The sequence below is a fragment of the Planococcus citri genome, chromosome 2, assembly GCF_950023065.1.
Source record: "Planococcus citri chromosome 2, ihPlaCitr1.1, whole genome shotgun sequence".
Classification (NCBI taxonomy): Eukaryota; Metazoa; Arthropoda; class Insecta; order Hemiptera; family Pseudococcidae; genus Planococcus; species Planococcus citri.
The window spans coordinates 26,840,567-26,864,152 of NC_088678.1; the positions used below are offsets into that span (position 1 = coordinate 26,840,567).

General features: G+C 35.5%; 1 protein-coding gene across 3 annotated transcripts in view; it reads right to left on the reverse strand.

The window, feature by feature from the left end:
- LOC135835252 (dentin sialophosphoprotein-like) overlaps window positions 1-23,586 on the reverse strand; it is a 196,633-nt gene that overhangs the window by 94,431 nt on the left and 78,616 nt on the right. Inside the window, exon 3 of one of the 3 annotated variants that reach the window (XR_010556849.1) lies at window positions 21,721-21,783. The exons of the other annotated variants lie outside the window; for them this stretch is intronic. The gene's annotated coding sequence lies outside the window, so the exon portion shown is untranslated. The remainder of the gene's footprint in view (window positions 1-21,720; window positions 21,784-23,586) is intronic. 3 annotated transcript variants of the gene reach the window in all.

Here is a 23,586-nt window from a genome sequence, read left to right on the forward strand (position 1 = left end):
TTTTTTTGAGCAATATTTTCAGGGCCTTTGCTGCGAAGCAGCGCTTAGAATTTCTATTCTAAGTAGGTGGTTTTTTTTTCGTTTCAATTTTTTAAATGAAAACATCCAATAAGCCATAAAAGCAGAACTCTTTTGCAATCAGAAAATTTGACGACGACGGAGATATAATTCCGACGTATTATCAAAATGTTTTCGGTTCCGTTACTATCTTCTTTTGATGGCGATGGCGGTGTCTGGTAAAAAGGACCTGAGGGTGATCTGGTCAAATGTTTTTTTTTCCGAAATCGATGTCATCATCATCGAGTCGTATAACCGCTCGTGGTGGTGTACTTACCTAAAATTTTCTTAGAATTTAAATGAGCGTGGTTCCAGACCCGTAGAGTCCTTGTAGATTGAGATATAGCCATTTTAAAGGAGTTAAGGTCGAAAAAGTATTTTGAAATGAAAAAAGGACCTTAGGGTTTTTTTATGGAAAATGTTCGTTTTTCTTTGATTCTAGCTGATTGGTTCACTGCATATAAATTTGCTTTCTTAAGAGTCCTTCAAGGTAAGGCCAGGTATAGTAAGAAATTTGAAAAGCTCAAAGTTCAGTTATGTTAGGTATTGTACGTATTACAACGAAAAATTATCAAAAATTTAAAAAAAGTTGCTTACAATAAATTTTAAGTTACTGCAAAAGTTATTTAATACTTTATTTTTCTTCAATTGTAGCAAAAGTTGTAACCCTATATTGATTACATCGTATCCAAGCATGGAAAAAGATGTTTCTGCAACGTACGTTGAAGCTGGAATGGTTAACAATGAAACCAAAAAATTTATTGTAAGTTTTTTCGGAGGTTTTTTCTTCTTTTTTTTTTTTTTAAATCATACATTTATTGATTTTTAACAAACCACTTCTTGAAGTGTGCCCCGGGGATTTGGATGGAGAGTGGTCTCACTATCAGTAAGAATAGCCCTTGGTCCATGCACCACGCCATTAAAATTGTAGGTGCCAGTTTTGAGTTTAGCTCTAACAGTGAAAGTTTGAAATTTAAGTACTACGTGAAACTGCTACTCCGACACTCAGGTTTTTTCCACGGCGTTGTCGTGATAAAATTTCAACTCACGCGCTTGATCAGGGAGCATGTTTAATTTTCCCTTTCAACTAAATGTTCCATATTATATTTTACAAAGATTATTCAAATCATTTATTTTTTATGAAAATTTGAATAATCCTGGAAAGTTGTATAATGAAAAGTTGGTTGAATAGAAAATTGAATGAAGTCCCTTAAACAAACGCGTGGGTCAAAATTTCCCCACGAGAACACCGTGGGAAAAACCTGAGCGTCGGGGTAGCGCTTTCTGAAAAATTTTAAAATTCAAAATTTCACTGTGTGAGCCAAACTCGAAACTGGCTGCTGAAATTTTAATGGAGTGGTTCTTGAACTAAGGGCTACCACTGATGGTGAGACTACTTTCCGTCCAAATCCCCCAGGGGAGACTTCATGAGATTCCCTAGTTAGAGCCTTTCTAATGGTTTAAAATATGGTGATATGGAAGTACTGCAGACATCAAGAAACCACTTGAACCAAACATTTTTTCGAAACATTGCTAGAATTTTCAAGGTTTTTGCCAGAGAAACAGTATTTATGTCAACATTTCAAATTTTCCCTGTCTTTTTGAGATCCATTTGGCCATAAGGTTATAGTTTTTTGCTACGCTCAATCAAATTTTAGAAAAAAAAGAGAAACAACTCACCCTGCGTGTCACCCAGGAGACAATCTTCAACAAAATTGGCGAGTTCGATACCACCAGGATCGCTACTGTCGCATGTTGATTATGGGATAGGAGGTTATCAATTCTGTTATCAAACAACATTGTTAATTATGGTGGTGTACAGATTTAACTGATTTAAGACGTTTTCTCAATTAATTATTAAAAGGGTAATATTGTTTTGCCGAATATGGATGATTGTAATGTGAAAGGCATATGATGCCATATATTACAAAGTGTACATTGTTCTCGAAAATCATTTTCATGAGAAATGATAGCATTTCTGGGGTGTCCAAAAGTTGTTTACACTATCAAAATTCGCATTTATCTCGAGAACGGAGCCTCTTAGCAAAAAAACTGATGACATTGATCTAAGAGTGATTTTAATTCTCTACAATTTTGTTCATAACACTTTTTATCTTAGGATGTACCATTTGCTCAGAAATTCAACTTTAATGCATATGTAATCATACAAAAATTCCAAAAAATGAAAAATTGTTTACGTGTGTGAATCTCAAGAACCAAGCATCCTGGGGAAAGTTAATGACACTCTACTCGAAGAAAATTTCAGCTTCTACAATTTTGTTCATAACTATTTTTATCGTGAGATGTACTGTTCATCCAGAAAATCAACTTTGATGACAAAAAGAATGAATTCAACATGGTTGTTTTTTTGTTAAATTCATGTTTTTTGACATAAAAGTTGACTTTCCTGACAAACGGTGTATCCCAGGGGAAAATTGGTTATGAACAAAATTGTAGAGGATAAAATTCTCTTTCAGATTAAGGTCATCAGTTTGTTGATAGGAGGCTCCGTTTTCGAGATGTATGCCAACTGTTACAATAAACCCATTGTTATCCTAATGTTTATTGTAAATCATCCCATAACCAACAGCCTGCAACCAAGACCTGTAGAGCGCGTACTTTGGTATCGAACTCGCCAATAGTATCTTTCTTTATCGGTGGGGTTGGGGGAAGGGGTGATTGATTTTTTTTTTTAGCTAGACCGGCCATCTCCAACCAGAAGTTATGTAAAGTTTTATTTTATGCGGAAAAATTGCCTTTTGCCTCAGAATGACCCATATTTAGGAACCCATTCTAGATCTCCTCTCGTTTTCAAATCAGCAGTCCATTCAAAGTGAACTATCTGCCTCTGTGCATGAGTTACTTAGCTGAAATTTTCTGGTATAGGTTTTGGTTGTAGTAGGTTCACAATTATGAGAATTGTACTTAAACAAATCTTTCGCGACAGAAAACAAGTGAATCATCAACAACCGCAGCAACAGAGCTCGATAACGTAATTCACATCACTTGCTGCAGACTTTCAGACATCATGTCCTCTCCCTTTCTCTTTTCTACAGAACGATTATCTGTCATCTGTTACTGCCGGTAATTCCATCCTCCGATCATTAATCTAATGGTTAAAACAACAAATACACCTACATCGCAATAATGAAATCGACATGAAAGATTAAGTTTAAAAAAGCCAACGAAGAAGGGAGTTATAATCGGAAATTACGTTAACACGTCTTGAAACAGCCACAAAACATGGCTGAGGCGAGAGAGCGAATGGAATGGAGACCTCTGCATTCTGCAAGTCTCGATAAAAATGTGTTTCTCGCGCGAATAGTTATAGTTAGCTGGCGTACGTCGTCGGTGTATTTTGTAAATTAAGCTACTAGTACAATAAGAATTTTACACTAGTTTCTCCTCATTAGGACGCGATGCGAGTTTATTTTGTTTCTCTTCTATCGTGCTCTCGAGAGACAGAGACTGTTGTACTATTTCCGCTAATTATTAAATTATCCAATGAGAAAGTACAAATAGTAAAGGCACATCTAGACGAGGGTACTCGATGCTACGAGTACAAGTTTGTTGTTTGGTAATAGGTATCCACGGTGGGTTTGTATTAATACTCATACATTACTCAGATGAGAGCGAGCTGTAACGAGTGGGTGTTAATGAAAGCAGATATCGATGCACGTTTCTGTAAAAAAAAATGGATAATCGTTCATTTTGAAAAACCTATAAAGCAACCGTTAGAGTTATTTCGAAGATTTGAGAACTTTGTGTGTGTACGAGTAGGTACGTATATTTTACACGAGTACCAACTCGTAAGTACATACAATCGTCATTATAACACCTTGCAACAACTGAACCGAACGTGATTCTGTTCGGAAACTTATTTATTTCTTTATGGAAAATAATTCCGCGCAAGGTAACTCGATATAGGTATACGAGAATACGCCTCGATGATTAAGGATATATACTCGTACATCTAATGCAACTACGAGTATTACACTCCGCTCTTCTTCAACCACTCTCAACCTCCTCTTGTACGTATTTAACGCGTTCATTTTCATTCAATGATACTGTAGGTATCTTATGTTAGGAGACCGGTTTCAGTAGGTACAGTTGCAAAGCGATGAATGAATTCCTTTTTCTTTCTTATTATTCTTATTTCTTTTTTTCCTTTCTTATGCTTAATCGTAGGTATAGGTACTGTATATATGTTGGTTTAGCGCCGCCATCCTATCCCAAGCTGGCCGGTTATTCGCTTATGCGTACGACATGATATCGTCGCCGATTGCATTTCACTCCTATGTGGGTTCCTGTACTATCTATAGGTATAGTGCGGATCTCTTTTGTTTCGACGATTCGACGGTATTGTGAAATATTTAAGGTGTTTGTTTTGGATTTTTTTATGCTTAGTGAAGTACAACGATGGGTACCTACGTGAGCATACGTAACATATGCCAGGAAGAGGAATATCTAACCAAGAGATGTGTAGGGTTGATCTTTTGCACGGGTAGATTGAAATACCTACTCGTATGGTGATGAATTGTGTGTTGGAAGTGGAAAACATGATAAATGCAAAATCTCGCGAGGTTTTATCTCATTTTATTTCCATTCTGTTACACTGTGAAATTTTTTCTTAGAAGTTTTTGAAGTTGTGAAAAAGAAATTAATGCTGTATTTCTGGATATAAAATTTCCAATTTTCAAATATGATTTCAGAAATGTACGCGATCGTGGGTGGTGAAAGTCTCCTTCTTTTCCGACCACAATGTTACCTTTTTCTACAACGAACCATTGTGGAATAATTGGGACGATTTTGACTTACGAAGCCCTTGCTCTACCACTTTTTGTACAAATTCAGCTGTAATTTGAATTTTTTAGACATTCTCAATATTTTTCGAAAATTCTCTTTTTACGAAAATTGACGAAAATTTTGAGATTCATAGGAATTTTTAGATTTTGTGGTGCTCTGCACTTCGAATCTAAAATTAGAATAGGTAGGAAAAAATTCCAATCTCTCCCTATTTAGGTAGTCAGGTCCGAATGGACGCCAATGTAATAGGATAGAGGTCCTAGGGGGATGAAATGCCTTCCGAAAATCGCACATTCTGCAAAAATTTCATACCACAAATAGGCCATCGAATTGCATTAGAAATTGAAATGAAGCCATTTGAGACGTCTTATTATTAAGTAGTATTTGTAATGTTTAGAGACAGGTGTCTTGAGTCGAGGAAGGTTATAATTCGATTTAGAACGATGATAATTCTTCGTTTTAATTTATCAGCATACCTTGCGCATATTACTGCTAGTGTATCACCATCACCTGGGATGAGCCTTGTGAGCATCCTCGATGTAATCGTTTGGTGATACCGTTGAAATTAACATATCTATCTTTGAAGAATGATTTTATTAGTGCAATTAAATAATGAGGATATGCGTCCAAATTCAATTGATCTACGATGTCCACCCATCTCGCCGAATATGTGCAAGGAAACTAGGCCGATTAATCGGTAGTTTGTGTTGAGGTATGTATATACTCCAAGATGAGACTCAGGAGGTAAAACCGTCCTTATGTAAAAAAGATAGGTTGATAACAGAGCGTAAATATTAAAAGACATATACTTTTTATAAATTCTATTCTTTTTTGAAGATGAAAATGATGAGAAACATTCTTTAAAATGGGGGAGGGGAACTCCCCACAGTAGAATGAATTTGGGTAAGAAAAAAGAAAATTATGAAATAAGAACGGGGCATAGTACTTCGAATGGTTGTTAATGTGAAAAATAATATGAACAATAGCTCCTCGACTGTGGTTGAATTATCGCACATTTTGATCCATTTGTATCATTATTTTTGAAAATAGAAAAAAAACTCAAAAACACTGTTTTGGAGGCAATTTTTCAACTTTCTCACGAAGTATGATTTTTTTTTTGAGTAAGGTGAATCAATGTGAATAAATCCTTTGATTCAACTCTCACACACTAACAACTACAGACATACATAGCGAGTTTTGCTATTTGAAACTTTTCTGAAAAGTCCAGAAATGAACTTTAGAACGTATATCTTTGGTCGGTGCTTATTTGGACACCTTCTCGACTATTGTAGGAAATTTCAGGACGCGATCAATTTTCGATTAAATTGAACTTTTCAACTAGTTCCCTGAAGTTTCGCGATGATAACCTAATACAGTCGATGTCGTATGTTCTAAAGTTCATCTTTGAACCTTTCAGAGGGATTTGAAAACTTGCTGAAGGCTCAAAAATGCTTCTAAACTACTGGTTGTTGGTGTGTGAGAGTAGAATTGAAGAATTTATTCGCATTGGCTCAATATGCTGAAAAAATTATATTTCATGAGAAAGTTGAAAAATCGCCTTCCAAACAACTGTTTTGAGTTTTTTCTCATGAATTTTCAAAAATGTTGCTGCAGGTCAAAAAATGAACTTTGGAATCTGAAATTTTGGTTAGGGGGGTTTTATATGTAGAACAGTGCTCATAGTGACATATACAATTTGTTTGAATTAATCTGCTTGCAAAGTTGTATTTTATGAGATGAATGCGAAGCAAATTAATCTCAGCATTTACAATGAAAAGGATTAACTCAATGATTTCCATGGCAAATGCATTTGCCAATTGAAAAATGAAAATGCTTTGTTGACTTTCGAGTGACAACACCTTCAAATTATCAGTTTTCAGTTAATGGTCCAATCATATTTATTCAATTCAAACTATCAAGACTGGGGCTATGCAATTTGGATTTTCATTTCCTTACCGCTTTCCACTACGATGATGTTCAATTATCATGAACCATGTTTCAAAATATGTATTTTAGTATAATTCTTCTTTTCAAACTATCAAGACTGGGGCTACTCAGTTTGGATTTTCATTTCCTTACCGCATTCCACTACGTTGATGTTCAATTATCATGAACCATGTTTCGAAATATTTATTTTGGTATACTTCTTCTTTTCAAACTATTGAGACTGGGGCTACTCAGTTTAGATTTTCATTTCCTTACCGCATTCCACTACGTTAATGTTCAATTATCATGAACTATACGTATTTTAGAATATTGTATTTGGGGTAACATTGAACGATTTTTCAGAATTTTTCATGTTTTGAGGTATAAATGGGGCGAAGGTAGGTGAAATGTGTGTGGTGCTTTTGATGAAGCTCTGCAAGCACTAGGTTTTGACGTTTACAGAAGTTGCCTACCTTCATTCTGTCAGTTGCAAGAGCCAAAAGAAGTGTCTTTATAGGTACTCAGCATTTGGAGTAACTTTGAAACCTCTTGAAATTTGCTTTGCTCAATGTCAAAAATGATCAAAAACAGGAATATTCGCTTCTTGGTTACTTGATACACGTCCAAGCACCTACAAAATGGTCCATGTTCACAAGTGCAAGTAAACGTATAAAAAAGTGCTCCAAGTGATAATTTGACATTTTTTTAGTTTTCAAGCGTTGTTTTTCATACATCTTAGGCCCTTTTTACTAAAATTTTATGATTTTTTGGTAATGTTCGAATTTTTACATAATTTTCGACAAGTTTTCAAGCATTTTCATGCATTTTTGGACAATTTTATTAAAATTTCATGATTTTTTTATACCTTTCAAAGTTACCCCAGTTTGAATATTATTTTTTACTCGGACTCCGGGAAGAACTTTGCACCATGAACAAATGCGCTAATTTGTAGTCTGGAGGTGTACCAACACATCTATAATGTCACTTGACTCATTATTTGAAAATTCAAAATTCCAGACAGCAAGCTTTTCACGTCAATTAAAATTAATTAAAACACGTCTTTTTTCACTTGCTTTTTTACTGATGGTGTTGAAACCAGCACTATAAAGGAAAAGTAACCACCAAAACTCTACCCATTTTCTGTGTCAGAATTGCTCCATACTTCATAGTTCCACCGCCATGGAGCTTAATGTGATGAAATGAAAAACAGCACCTTCCAATGTTACCCCAGTTTACGGTACTTTTTTGGTACTTACAAATTGTTCTTTTCAAACTATCAAGACTGGGGTTATGCACTTTGGATTTTCATTTCCTTACCGCTTTCCACTACGTTAATGTTCAATTATCATGAACCATATATCATTTGGTTGTGGTAAATAATTTTGTTCAATTTCTATCTTCAAAAACGTTTGAATCTCCTGCAGTGCCCTGAACCCTGTACCTTCTCATTAATCCAGTTCATCTCCTGCTGAATGATCATCCCAGATGCCATTCTAACTGGTACCCATTCTTCCAGGCTAATCCATGGGAAATCACGACACATATCTGTAGTAAACGTTTCGTAGTTGTCTTTGTCTCATTTTATTTTTAAAAAAATACGATACTATTCACGTACTCCTCTATATCGTATGCATGTACTCGCGTACCTACTCTTCTCATACACGGTGTTCTCTCCTCCATGGATCTATACAACCCGGAGAGTCGAATAGGTCGTCGCAAATACTTCAAATACATTGACCTTCGGCCGCGACTCACAAACAGCCATACACGCTGGATAAGTGGATAGTGTACGGCGATGATGGCGGTGTGTGTTTTCGCATGTTCGTATATATTTTTTCGTATTACGTGTGCTGCTCGCGAATACGGATTTTCATACGTACATATACGTTGCTGAATACACCAGTATACGAGTATGTAGGTAAGGTATATCTGCCGAAGCACGCGATCTTATCAAAGATAGATAAATAAAATGACTAAAGGAAAAAATACGTTCGAGAAGAAAAATACGAAATATATTCGCTTACATAAATCTATGTCCGAGCACGATATGCGTGTAAGAAATTGTTTCCATAAATGGCAATTTTTCATACTCTACATTCTATTATGAATTTCGAAGGAGGTAAACAGAGCTAGAGCTTGAGATCGTGGTGCTCTGCAGGGTACATCCTTTCTGAATGATGTTTCTAGATGAGCAAGGGGCGAAATCAATTTTTGCTTGACTATCAGGATTGGATTTTTTGAATCTTTCATTCCATCAATCGCAGCATTTTTTACTATGCATATTTATCGCTGGAATAAACTTTTTAAAATTATTGTGTTCTATATTTGAGAACCAAAAACTGAAGAATAATTTGAAATATGTACCCTTGTTCTTCCATCAATGGCTCTGGCCAAGAAGTCGCATGTTCTGGCATATTGCAGAAATCCAAAAACCCTTTTTTTTGGAATGTAAACGCGCCACGTTTCAGATCCTGAGTTTGTTTTTACACTGTAAATGTGCCAATAATATGCTGATTTATGGGAGTGGAATGTCGAAAATGTGAGAATTCTAAAGCAAATATTTTTGAACCTTGATTAAACATTCATCGTACTTTTCTTGAATGAACTAATTTTAGAGTTGGTTGAATTTGTTTCTTGGAGTCGGATGCATGGTAAATAAATTTGCTTCCTCTCTTATCTTGCGATAAATTACTCTACGAGTATATCGTCTACCCTATTGAATCGACCATTACCTAGACCTGTCACAATCCTTCTGCATACAAGTCTGTATTACTGAAAAATCCACAGACTGCCGTTACTATTCACGAAAAGGAAACGTACCTACAAATACCTTTAAAAAAGGGGATTTGTACAAAACAAAAACCAACAAAAGCCACATCGATGGCATGATCGTCATGGTCGTCGTTCCAGTCTAGTCCATTTATATGAAAAACGAAAGCAACCGCCATTCTAAAACACAGAATGCACGTACCTTATATGTATTTAGTTCGCATTTAATTTCAGCGAGCTTCTTTTTCCCATGGCTCATCCGGCTACAACACGAAGTACTCACTACTTACCTACCTTTTTCACGTGCGTTTGTCTTAGTTAGTTGTACAGTACTATACTTCGTAGTACACACTACACAACAACCAACGAAATTAAAACACAATTCAAGCGTGCAACACGTCCCAAAAAAAAAGACCAGAAAGAAAGACACACAACCAGCAACGAAAACGAATGAAATGAAAAAAAAACAGACGTCTCACTTCCTCGATGATGATCACCATCATCATCATCATCATCATCGTCGACGTCGTTGGTCGACATTATGTAGTCGAAAACGTGTACTCACGATTAGCAGCACCGGCAGTAGATGATGGGATTCCATATGCTTTTTTTCCTCGAGTTAATACTCGAATACCACACGATTGACTTATAACCAAATTCTCTCTGTCTGTGTCTGTTCTTTTTTTCTTTTTTTTTTTTGTTTTATTTTAACCGCGTTTCCTATACAATATACATATAATGATGATTCCCGAAATGATGACGCGGAACAAGAACAATGAGGGGAAACGCACCTCTCTGGTGACCTTGGATGGGTTTCACGAATGTGTCCGATTTCAATGTCACATACTATACATTTTATATACTAAATACGACCCATTCATCGATAGACATGAAAGTGAAGTACCCGAACCAGGTGGATTCATTCTCATCGTTGACAATGAGTCATTCATTGTCAATTAAACGACAACTCGACCAAGTTCTTGATTAATGCTGACTGCTGAGGTATAATTGGGCTCGATACATGGTCGAATCTTTGCTGACAAAATTTCATCAGCAACGACTAACGAGATATTTTTTGCTGAAAATACGTAGGTATGTTTGTAATTTTACAATTTTTTGCAGTTGGTGGTTGAATTTTTTTCGCCTTTTTCAGTAAATTTTGCACGCACCTAGATATTTGTTTTATATCATGATTATACTGTAATGTAGAGGAAGCCTTGAAGTGCTGATCTGATTTGAATACATTGACTTCCTTACTTATTCACAATAATTCCTCATATTTCAATATTGGTGAGAAAGGGCTGTCCGGTTGTTGTTTTCTTCGCATGAAAAATATTTTGAGGACTGAACAGTTCACAAGGAAAATTGAATTAAACAGAGTACAAAATTATCACCTGTTTGGTGTGTTGGTGTTTTAATCTCAAATGCTTAATTTTTTGAACAATTTGAGTAGAAATGAAAAAGATCACCTTGTTGAAGATTTCTTTTTGTAACCTTGTACATACATGGGTCGGACAGATTGTCTAAACAGTTATGTTTATCCTGCCTTTTCTCACGTGCACTGCTACCCAGTTTTTGCGCAATTTTTTCATCTAGATTTGCCCGAAAGTTCTACTTTTTTATAATTGGAAACATTTCTAATGAAGTGCATATGTAAATTTCAGCTCTTCTCCCAAATTGGAATATTTTGAAAAATGTCTTGTCTTTCATACAGTAGCCCAGTTTAATAGCAGAAAAAAATAGGTGAAGAACCCAAATATTATTGCGATCAAAAGTTTTTTTTGGTGAATATTGTCTAGGGTGGTATGCTAAACAACATACTAAAAGTCCCCGCCCCTACCCGACGAGCTACCCCCCCACAGGGGATCAAAGTCCCCCAAAATCAGTTTTTCGTTGAAAACTCCTGAAATATTGAATTTTGAGTAAAATGAGCTCAGTGATCATTTCATCTCCTCTCCAATACCTATCAAATGAGCTATCGACCAACTCCCTAGCCTCAAGGGGGGTGGCGCTACGACCCCTCAAAGTGACGTGATTTTAATAATTTTACATTTTATGACTTGGGACTTGTAACCTGTTCTAATTGATAAAATGAAGTCAAACTTGGGGAATGGGATTCTTTTGGGAGCTAAAGTTGACCTCTGGAGTGGGGAGGGTCAAAGTTGAAAATTACAGAAAGGTCATTTTTTTTTTGGAGGGGCATAACATGATCCCAGATAGATAAAAAGGGTCCAAAATCATACCATCGGACAGTACCCCTATTGTGATCAACATATCCAAATTTCAGCTTCATAGGTCATCCCCACCCCATTTAAAACGGAATCGAGGTGAAAATCCCCTTATTTTGCCCCTATTTTCGGTTTTTTCCATTCTAATAGGAGTGGGGATGACCTAGGAAGCTGAAATTAGGATATGTTGATAAAAATGAGAATACTGTCCGATGGTTTGATTTTGGACCTTTTTCATTCATTTGGGGTCATGTTATCCCCCTCCAAAAAATGACCTTTCTGTAATTTTCAACTTTGACCCTCCCCACTCCAGAGGTCAACTTAAGCTCTCAGAAAGAATCCCATTCCCCAAGTTTGACTTCATTTTATCAATTAGAACAGGTTACAAGTCCCAAGTCATAAAATGTGAAGTTATTAAAATCACGTCACTTTGAGGGGTCGTAGCGCCATCCCCCTTGAGGCTAGAGAGTTGGTCGATAGCTCATTTGATAGGTATTGGAGAGGAGATGAAATGATCACTATAAGCTCAACTTTTGTTCCAATTATGTTTGGGTCAAATTGCATTTTGACTGGGCTACAGTCATTAATACGAGTATTACGAGTATGTTCCATATCTTCAGAATTTTGAATTTTTTTCATTTATTCTGTTTCATTTTCAAGATGAATGAATTCTGAACCCCCTCCTCCTTACAAACCTCTATATCTATTGGAAATTTGAAACGTTTAAAAATCCTGCTATGTGTCCGAAATTGTAAAAAAAAAACAAAAAAACATGGCTTCTTAACATTTTTCTCTAGAATTTGGTATGTTTCATTTGGTGTTTCTTTCTCTCTTTCTTTCGAAATCGTTCTTAGTGGAAAATTTTTCGCTGGAATAAATGATCACTTTAGAGAAGATTCGAGAGTTTCATTTTGGGGGTTTTTATTGATACCGAATACAAAAATACTTTGTTACCACCAAAATTCAAAAAATTTCTTGCAATCAGCGAATAATCAGATTTGATAGGTGGATTTTAAAAGTTTCAATGTCACCATAAGAGAATTTATTTATTTATTTCAATTTTTTCGTTTTTGTCATTTGAGGTCTCCTTGAGAATATTTTCATATTACGTACTTGCCATATTTATGCTCTGTTTTCGGTTTTTTTCCGAAACAAGTTGATAAATTTGTAAAGAAAAAACCCGACCATCAATGTGTTCATCGGAAAATAGAGCATGAGTCCCCATATTTTATCCCAACTGTTGTCAGAATATGTCCCCCAAAAAGGGGTGAGGGCGAGGTGTTCATTGGAAGTACATATGCTATCGCTCATTCCTTACATCTAATGAAACTATATTATTCAGTTCCAAGATTGACCCAATTGAGTTTTTTGCTTTTTCAGTTCTGGAGGATTATCGAATAAAAAAAATCCATAATTTCCAAAGTGGTTTTAAGGGGCTGGGCTGGGTTGGGGGGGGGGGGGTGGACTGTAAGTACTTGTGATGATCTAATTCAGGAAATTGAAAGCATTTTTACATAACACCTCAGGATTCGCCTGGGCTTTTAAGGGATGGCCTACTTCTTCGCCAGGATTTACTATATTTACATTGCAAAAAGTTTTATTTTTTTCGACTTTTTAAACCATTCCTACTCCGGCATTTTCCATTTTGAGAATTTGGATTGTTTTTAGTTGAAATAGAATAATTTTCTACCTCAAATTCAGACATTTGATCTTATTTTCTGTTGAAAGTCATGCATTTGGGTCATTCCATGTCAACTCAACTAACGTTTTTGAGTCATGTCCTTCGATTTCGCTCAATTTTTTTTACAATATATACCCACCCAGTAAGTAAGAACCCCGCTATTAGTTTGGTCCCAGCCCCGTCAGGGGGTGGGTGGGGGGACTTCCATTATTTTCACATTGTCTCGAAGTACTCAACTTCAGCAGCGCATTTCTCCAAAACTATGATACTTTGATCCAAACTGCTTTCACAGTTCGAAAGGGTATCGAATTTAGAACTTTTCAAGCATTTTGAAGTTTTCAAAAGTTGAAAGTTAAAATTTCAAAATGGCGCTGTAAGTGGGAGCTACCATTAAAAATTTTGAAAAAATTTCCATAGCGATGTACCTTTTGATGCACCTTTGAAATATTCAAGTTTCGAGATTGGATCTCTTAATGAAGGGGGAGCACTCCTACCCACAATTTCGGGAGAAACCTTCGAAAAAAAATCTGGGGCATGTGATGTACCGAATTCTCCAAAGATATGACGTCATATTTGTGTTCAGCGTCACCAAAAACATACTATTTGACGTGTCGCACGAAAAAAACCCTATTTTGAACATTTACCCCATTTGGGAGGTGCTGGGGGCCGTGGATGGGGTCCAATCAAAAATCTGACGTCATATTCGTGTTCAGCGTTACCAAAAACATACAATTCGATATATCACATGCCCTAGATTTTTTTTCGAAAGTTTTGCCCCAAATTGGGGGTAGGGGTGCTTCCTTCCCATTAGAAGATTCCATCTCGAAACTTGAATATTTCGAAAAAGCAGCAAAAGGTACCTACATCTATGGACATTTTTTCAGAATTTTAAATGGTAGCTCCCACTTACAGCACCATTTTGAAATTTGAGCTTTCAATTTGAGAGTTCAACTTTCAACTTTCGAAAATTTCAAAAAGCTTGAAAAGTTCTAAATCCAATGCCCTTTCGAACTGTGCAATCATTTTTGATCAAAGTATCATAGTTTTGGAGGAATGGGCTGCTGAAGTTGAGTACCCGAGACAATGTGAAAATAATGAAGTCCCCCCACCCGCCTCCTGAGGGGGCTAAGACCAATCTAATTGCGGGGTTCTTACTAACTGGGTTGGTATATATTGTAAAAAAAATTTGAGGGAAATCGAAAGACATGATTTTCAAAATCGCCTTTCTTTGTTTGAGTTGACGTGGAATGACCCTTTGCTTGTGAGCTGCCCTGCGACATTTTCAATTTCAAGTAAACTTAGTTTCAGCGAATTAAATGCATTTTTGATGATTGGTATTGATGTATTCGTTAGAGTGATGGTGTCATTTGCGCTTTTTTTCCAAAGTTCGAAAATGTGGAGGACTTGGAAGTGGCGGAATTACTTTAAAGCAGTATATTTGTACTGATGATTCCAGACCCAAGCCTTCTGAAAGACTATGATCGTTGTATTCGAAATTTAAATTACTTTATTCCTTATTGGGGTGGAAAATGAATAAAAACTACCCTCCAGCCTTCAAAAAAGTATAGAGTCCAAAAATTCGTAAACTCCATTTATTGAAAATTTTGATGTGCTAGCTTTTGGCGAATCATAGTAGAAGTATTTTTGGAACAACTGAATGCTGTTTTTATGAATTTTTTGAGGCCCGTATTACACGGTTCAAAAAGTAGGTGTCGAATAAAAAAATTCGTCACGTTACTCTTAATACTTATAGGTGTATTCAAAGTTGGAAGTCTGAAATTCTCGACAAATCTGTTCGAGCAGATTCAATAACTAAAATGCAAAAACTATCTTGCAATCAGAGAATTTTCTGATCGATAAAAATCGTTTTTTGGGCTTCATAATAATGATGTCGGATGGACGAGTTTACGATACAATCTATTCACCTAGTTTCTTATCCAAAGTGAGCCATTTCTCGCCATTTTCGCTCACATTATTCCAATCCACGCGACTTTGGCCTTTACTCAGTGCACAACTCGCATGTAAATCGTGACTTTCCGCTATACCCAAGATAAAAGACCTAGCTGCAGCAGCAAAAAATCAATCACCTATCGTCACTCGACATATTATATCACCCGATCGTATCGATCTGTGCGCCGGTGACTCAAGGCATATAGCATACAACAGAATACAGACACAGCATATCTACAGGAAAAAAAAATGTATAAATCAATTACAAGATCGTGAAGTGCAAACACGTTTTAATTGCGCCGCCGCACCGCTGCAACACTCTAATTACCGTGCTCGCGAGCAGCCACATTGCCCGACATGACGCTGTGATTAACCTTAGGATCGCGTGGTGAGGTGCAAGGCGCGGTACCACATCCAGAGCCAATTCCGATCAATTTATCAACTCATGATTTAGATGTTAATTGATAAATAGCCATTCACGACCGAGTAACTAATTTGTCGATTCGTTTATAACGAATTCGCGCTTATAGCTCTGCAGATGCGAGGTTTTTTTTCCCTATCTATGCATAGGTATACTAGTACTTTGATGGAATTCCTTCCTTTTTCTGTATAGTTTTTTTTTCTCCCTCTGTGTATCTCATATCGTTCACAGATAGGCACGTTTAAGGGCCTTTTATTTTTCTAGTATTAAAATGGTCACGATTTTCGAGTAATGGCGTACGTGTACGTGGTACGTACGTAGTAAATGCTGCACATAGTTTTGCAGATAACTTCTTCTTGTAGATGTCCAAGAGGAAAAGAGGATGGTCAATATGCAGTGTGTCTGACTAGTCACGATCAGTGTCTTTAATTTTTTCACCTAGTGTGGCGGAGTGGTTTGAATTGTGAACGGTTTTTGTATTTTTGTGAAAGATGATATCTCCGAGGAGGGGGATAGTGAAACGTGTCAATTGTACAAGGTGTCCTGTGTAAGTGAATCAGATGATTCCCTCTTCAAGAAGTTCAAAAAAAAGAATTTACCATAATTTTTTTATTGGATGCCTACTTTATGCCAGTAGGGTTCTTCGTACGTGGCTCAAAATTTCGTCAGAAATTCTAATACGTCGAAGACAATATTTTTTGAGCATTTTTGAAGAATTATGAGTCTAAAAATTGGCCATGATTCTTGAGATTTTTGAAAAAATGTCATATGCACGACACGTTAACATGGGCTGGAAATTCAAGGTACTCGTACTTGGACACTACAACGGTTTTTTGAACATTTTTGAGAATTTCAAGCCCAAACCTGGCTTATGATTTTTGGAATTTTTGAAAAAGATGTTATGCAATCTACCAAAATGGGGATTTATTTCCTCCCCGTGTAATTTCAACCTACTTTGATAAGCTGCAGTGCTGCATAGTGCATGTTCCTTCTTCGATAGTTTACAAAAATCGACCAATTTTATTGCTGCAATTTTTCATAAATGCTCAAGAAAAAAAAACGATGATTGCAATTTTTGATTCTTCTAATCAGTCATATGTGGGTATTTTTTTTGAAAATTCCAAAAATCATGACCAATTTTGAGCTTAAAATTTTTTCAGAAGTGTTCAGTTGAAGTTTTTTCAATGATTTTTGATTTTTTGTCGAAATGTCAGCTCATTTTGATTGGTTACATAGTATTTTAAAAAAAAAAAATACTGAACATCATGACCCAATTTTGAGTTTGAAATTTATCAAAAATATTCAGAAAAATGTTGGTTGAAATGTATGAATTTTTAGTGAAATTTCGACTCGTTTTCATCAATCGAATGACATTTTTTCAAATATTTTTCAAGTCATGACTTATTTTTGGCTAAAAATGCTTTATAAATGCTTCAACAACATTTTAGTCTGAATATTTTTAATTTCTCGTGAAATTTTAACCCATCTCTACATATACGTTGCAGGGTCACTTTTGAGTAATTCTATAGGGGAAGGCTCAACTTTGAGATTTAACAGCATCCTATTGTGCAAGCCATTTTTCGTAAACTTTGGTCATGGAAATAATTTGTTATGAACTCAGTGGCTCACCCTGACACCTTTGTGTAATTATTTTTGTACTGAATTTCCTCAAAAATCACATCTGAGGGACACTGATGTCCTAATTATGTTACTCGTCAGCTGGAGTGAACATTTATTTGAGGGTTGGAGATTTTAGGCTCCATCATCCTACAGGGTGTTCCGGAAATCGTCTGCCAAAATTCAACTACAGATAGTACTCGAGGAGACGAACAAAAAACGTTATATTATGACTCGTTTTCTATCCTGTGAATTGAAGAAGCCACGTGCTTCGCAAAACTCGAAATTTTTCTAATTTTGAAAAAAAATTGTCCAGAATATAAGGATAATGTTTGAATCATTCAAATGATCTCCCATAGTACTAGAGTGGATGAACAAAAAATGTTATTATGACAAATCGCCCATCTTCAAAATTGAAGGGACAAACTTGATTCAAAAGTTCCTAATTTGGAATGCTTCAAATTTTGACGATTTGAAATTTTCAAATTGTGTTTGCGCCTTCAATTTTGAATATAGGCAATTTGTCGTAACAGAACATACCCTCATCATGTATTAGAAACTGATCTTCTCCTCATGCTTTGATTCTTTGATTGTCAATTATTACAAATTTATACACCATTTTTTCTGTTTTAAATTTTAAAATTTCACTGAATTAAGCTGAAACTTTTCACATTTCATTTGAAAATTATCAGTTATCAGCCATGTGTTTGTGTTAGTTCCACAAAAACGTTCGAGCGCTGTGAAATGTGGAACTTCCACAGATTGTGGAGCCTCCACAGCTGTGGAGTTGTGGAGGGTCGCCCGAAAAGACCTACCTACTTTTCTTAATATGTATCTGTAAATTGAAGTTATCATATTTTATAGGCGAAAATTTACCAATTTTGAAAAATTTGTTGAAAATGAGAAAATGTTAGTATCATAAGAGTGGTCCTTATTTTCGAAAATAGGATTTTCCTCCCTCCCAATCCCCTAAGTGGTGACTCTGGTGAGAAAATAATTCCCTATTTTTTATTTTTTCCATTTTCAAAAAACTTGTGCTTTGGTGGGCCTGTAAATTTTCAAAATTTCCATAAATACAAATTCACTGTGAAATCTTAAAGTTTCAAAATTCCACGTTCTGTTGACTCTAAAAATTCTCTTTCGAGTAAAATAGACTCTCATAACGATTTTAACCTCCTCCATTGAAAACCAAGCTGACCCCCCTGAAATAGCTGAAATTTAGACTGATGTAAAATTCGAATTTCAGCTATTCTAGGGCACCAACTTGGTTGTCTAGGGATGGGGTTCATATCCTGATAAGAGTTCATTTTACTGAACAGAGACTTTTTAAGTGTTGGAACTTGAAATTTTTGAATTTTAAAAATTATGCTCTGAACTCGGATTTTGAACAATTTTTGAAAATTGAAAGGCCCCACCACAGTTGAAGTACATAGGGAATTATTTTCTCACCAGAGGTCACTACTTTGAGGGTTGGGAGCAGAAGAAGTCGAGATTTTTTTTTCTTGGTTGTGTGCGTAAAATTTGAATTTTGCTTATCGAAGATACGATGCTAAATCTCTAGGGGTCCGTTATCACTTCCTGTTCTGCCTGTAGTACTTGATTTAAACAGTTCACCAACTGATTAGTCGGTACTCGAGAAGATAAACAGAAGATGTTATTGTGACAAATTGTCTATTTTCAAAATTAAAAGGGCAAACTTGATTTAAAGTTTTCAAATTTGTTGTGCTCTGGATTTTGAAAATTTGGTATTTTTAAATTGTGTGTGCCCAATTTGGAAGGTATGTAATTAGTCATAGTGAGTTTTTTTGTTCGACTCCTCAAATACTAAGATTTACCTGTTGAATTGTAGGCTGATTGTGTCAAAGTCGTTGCAAATCAAGGGTCTTATTGTCATGGCTCTTGAAAATTGGAATAATTTGGGAAATTTTTCTCACTTTTTATGTAACTATGGGTAATCCTATTATCGGAAATTCGATAACAAATCACTTCACCGGTTTTAAGAAAGATCAAATCGATGAAACCATTTCAATTTAGATAAGTACATTATCAAACAGAAAAACAGAATAATCCCTTCCCATTTGAATGTTTGATGCAGTTGAGATTTTTCATCGGAGATGCAGCATTAAATAAAATACTTAAATCGCTAAAATCGACCACAGATCGTCGAAAAGCTCCTTCTGGGAATATTTTGCTATAAATGACAAGCCAGCCCTCAGGTACCGAGTACTCTTTGACTGCTCAATACCAGTACCAGAGATACCATCAATCATCCATCAAGGTATATTCGCTTTCACGTCTCCAATGCATTGCACTAAAAAAAACCTTGCGAAGAAAAAAAACACAAGCCCAATTGATTCAACCACCATTAAGGTATTATCACGCAATTGCGTACAAATATTTTCAACGATGGTATTCTGGATAAAAATACATATAAAAAAAAGATACAGCTTGGGCTTAGTTCAAGGACGCCTTTGACACGGACCGATTAAACAGCTCTCCTTCTGGTAGTCTATAGCTGCATCTCTGCACTATCATCCATCGTCGGTGTTCGGATTAAATGAATAGGTAGTTTATACCTACACGTATATGTATACTGACCAGAACAGGATATTTAAATGCACTTCTACATACTCCAACTCTCTTACATTAATTACGGGGCAAAAAAATGCGGTAACGCTGGATATCTCTTTCTCTATAATATATGTACGTACGAGTATTACAAGTATATGAAAAACAACATTATTTCGACTCGGCTCTGCTCCAGCCAGCACAGTGCGGCGCCCGAAATTAAGATCTTAAAGGAATATTTCACGCGTGCCCGAATATCGTATATACGTACGAGGGGGCAGAGGTAATGTGTTCATAGTTAGCGGTACATGCGGCAGTTTTTAAATGTTTTCGAACGAGCGAATATAAATTTTACTTTTTACGAGCTTCTTCCATGTTACAACGTACGAAAAAAGCAGAAAAAAAACAATCAGCTACCGACTTGGCTGCCTTCCTTATTGTTACAATTTATGTTCTGTATCGGTATCGTAAATTGTATTGTGTCGAGTAAGTACAGCAAAGATTAAGACCGACGTAATTAATGTACTTTGGTGTACTTACATATATGTACCTACTCGTACAGCTAAAGTGATTGTTGACAGTTTTGGGGCCAGGTTATAGGTAAGTATATTGGTCAGTTTCTGTACTGGGATTGTTGATTGTAAGAATAAAAATATTGTTTCCTACATTGGAAATTATGAAAAGCAATTCGAAAAATGTTTCAATAAAAAATTGAAATTGATTTGGAGTGTTTAAGAAACGCAGAAAATCTCTTGCAATCAGCGATTAGCTGATGGCTTGTTTCACTTCCATTCTTCGGAAACATTTTTAAACTGCTCTCCTCTCGCCCCCCCCCCCAATCACACACACACACAAAATTGGCTGAATCAAATTTTTCACAGGAAAATTTATTGGAAGAAAATTCATATGGATACATGCTAATTTTCTTTTTTTCAATAGTTTGAAGATTTTTGTTGCTGGTTTGAATTTTTTCATTTTTTTTGACTAAATTTACTACTTTTTTGCTACTCTCACTACCCATTTTTAAAATCACTACTTTTTCAATACATTCACTACCTGCTGTCAGATACCTTGTATTTTGAAAAAAAAAATGACGCTAAGTTTAGACAGAGTTTTTAGACCAGTTTTTAGAAAATCTGAAATTTCCAAAATATACCCGAAGGCTCCAGAACAGCCCGAAACCACCTCCAATGGGCCCGAAACCACCTCCAATGGACTCAGCATATCAAAAATGGGGCACTTACTAAATAAATTTTTCATTTCAACGTAAAATATTGTGGAAATTTCAATTTTCTAAAATCTGCTATAGGGTGCTCCGGAAATACCACTCAAAATGGCTCGAAACTGTTTCGAATGGATTTGGAGGGTCAAAAACAGGACGCACGCGAAATTTCAGCTTTGTTGATCGGTTTGGTAAAATTTCGATTTTTTCCATTTTTGACCCTTTGATTTTTTTTTTTTTTGAATTCATTAAAAATCAAAATCGTTTGCGAACTCAAAAATGCGATCTACTGTCTCCAAATTCGTATTCGGGAAATCGGATCACGTCGATTCAAACCTGACGAACAATTTATTTCAGATTCAAATTTCCTGATTCAAGATTTCTTTTTTGATTTGCCATTGATAATATTTGTAAAAGGACACAGGTGTAGAAGTGACTTACGCAACTTTTCTCAAAAGGATTAAAAATTACTTACTTATTCTCATACGCGAATTCATATATGAGTAATACTATTTTGGAAATTGCGTTTTTTACTCACCTGAAACAAAGAAAAATTGAGGTGGATTAGTTAATTATAAAATTATTGATCAATCAACAGATAAGTACAATGTTCATAATATGAAATAATAATGGTCGAAAGCTAAAGTAAAAATTCTGACGATCTCGACGTTCAATAAAGAGCCAGAAGTTGATATTCACAAAGAAAGTATCATAAATATTGTCAAATTGATTGTGTAAATCACTCAAAAATATCAAAAATTGATGGGCAACCCCCTCTCACCCTAAATGGAAATTATCAGAAGTTGATCATGGTACCTATCTGACAGATTTTTTTTTTTTTGTTGAAAAATAACTACCTACCTTTTTTCAACCAAATTTTCAGAAAGCTCTCTACTCGACCCCCAGCCCCCCTCTCCCCACACGTACAAAAAAATTAACAAAGTGAAATTTCCAAAAAAAAAAATTGAAATTGGAAGAAAATTTGTATAGGTATCAAATATTTTTCAATTTCAATCAAAAAAAAAAAAAAAAACAATACTTACAAAATGAAGGTATTTATGAATTTTTTTCACTCCTTTGTTGACTTAATTCACTACTTTTCAAATACTCTTTTAAGGGTCCAAAAATTAGTGTTGTGTTATTTACATTTTGAAGTTGTGCTTTGTTGTGCTTTCATCTAGTACGTACGAGTAATATCAAAAATTCGCCAAAAAGTTTCCAAACAATATGTCGGATGAGAAAATGTAGAAGTACTTAAGCGTCCTCTCTTGAAATTTTTAGTTCATACTTCAGACACATGAGTACTTTTTCTCATCCGACATGTTCGTGAACTTTCTGATGAATTTTTGATATTACTAGGAGAATGTACAACAAAAGTGTTACTTCCTAATTGGCTTCTGTTTTGGCTTTGATTTTTTTTGGCATATTTTTCACTGCTACTCCAACTTTGGATGATTTAATTGGTGGCATGATTGGCTCCTTTATGGCTTTGATGCGACAGAATTTTCGTTGGTTTTATCAAAGCATAGTTGCCTGATGTCGTTATTAAGATACCACCGTCTTATTAGGTTGAAAGTGATTTTAATTATCATGTAGTTTGGTTTTCGTATCAATTAGACTCTTCCTTATAATATTAAATCAAATTCTTATTTCATCTTGGTAGAATTTCAAAATTTTTGCTTTCACAAAACCAGCGGATGAGTTCTCAAACAAAAAGTGATGATATTTTGTTAATCCATTCAGGGGTTTGAAAAATTCAGACAAATATTCAGCCCAGTTGCTCCAAATGGAAATGACATTTTCGTGTTATATGTACTTAGTTGTAGAGTTTGACGTAGGGATCGCGCGGTTGAATGATGAACTTTCCACACACTGGATCACATATCCTCGAAGCAATCGATGTTTGATTGGGCATACTTGGATTTTAAAATGGCAAAATTAACGATGAGGACAAACATTTTGTATGTCCTTTTGGCAAGAAATTCAAGCGAATTTCTTTATTTTTGCTCATTAAAAGACCTGAGCAAAACTCTCCTTTGATAACTCTGAGAAGGAGAGCATTTTTTTCTGGTGAGAAATTGTAGGATCCATCCCGAGACATTTTCTCTTGAAACTTCCATTTTGGGTACAAATTGCTCGAATTTGAAGAGAAAATATCAAAGTTGTTTTGAATTTAGGATTTTCAACCATGAAAATCAATCGATACTACGTATGTATTTCTCTCGTGTTTTAGCCCTGTTCATGTTCTTTTGAATTTATTTTCTATTTGGATCAAGGTGGCAAGAAAACACCATAAAAACGATGAGATGTATGTATTACGTACAATTGCTTCTGCTTTCAT